At 44.2% G+C, this 791-nt stretch overlaps 1 protein-coding gene across 7 annotated transcripts in view; it reads right to left on the bottom strand.

Moving 5' to 3' along the window:
- The window catches only part of LOC102372580 (C-type lectin domain family 2 member D-like), a 37,637-nt gene that overhangs the window by 22,598 nt on the left and 14,248 nt on the right, over positions 1 to 791 (bottom strand). The window lies entirely within an intron of this gene.

Below are 791 nucleotides of genomic sequence, written 5' to 3' on the forward strand. Positions count from 1 at the left end.
AATGCTTTACAGTTACCTTCTGCTGTTGCTATTATTAAATGCCAGGCTCACCAGAACCCTTATGATGATGTTACACGTGGGAATGCTCTGGCAGACTCTGCTGCCAAAGCTGTGGCCATTTCCACTCCTTGGGCTACACCTGTGTTTTTGTCTATCTCGACTAACCAGTCTCCTTTGGCAAGTCTTCATGATGTTGCCCTCCTCCAAGGTCAGGCTCCAGAACCAGAAAAATATACATGGAGGCTGGCTGGGTGTTTGTTTCACCCTGACCATTTGTGGTGCTCCCCGGATGGCCACCTGGTTGCCCCAATGGTCCTTCTTCCCTACCTTGCTCGCGTACACCATGGCATAGCACACGTGAGCAAAGGGAGGATGATAGAAGCTGTTAAGCTTGATTGGTTTGCTCCAACTTTTCCATCTGTGGCTCAACAATACTGTTATACCTGCCCTATTTGTCAAGCCCATAATCTGGGAAAACCCGTAAAAACAAAAAAGGCAGCACATCCCCCACCTTGGGGGCCATTTGTAAATTTACAAATAGATTTTATTCAAATGCAGAAATGTTGTTCTTATGAATATGTTCTTGTTATTATATGCATGTTTTCTGGATGGGTAGAGGCCTACCCATGTGCAAAAGCTGATACCACCACTGTGAGCAAAAAGTTTCTCAGAGACTTTATTCCAAGGTTTGGTATTCCTTTATCCATAAACTCTGATATAGGAACTCATTTTACTGGGCAGATAATGAAAGAAGTCTGCAAAGTCCTGCAAATCCAGCAGAACTTTCATTG

This window comes from Alligator sinensis, unplaced genomic scaffold (genome assembly GCF_000455745.1).
Source record: "Alligator sinensis unplaced genomic scaffold, ASM45574v1 scaffold634_1, whole genome shotgun sequence".
Classification (NCBI taxonomy): Eukaryota; Metazoa; Chordata; order Crocodylia; family Alligatoridae; genus Alligator; species Alligator sinensis.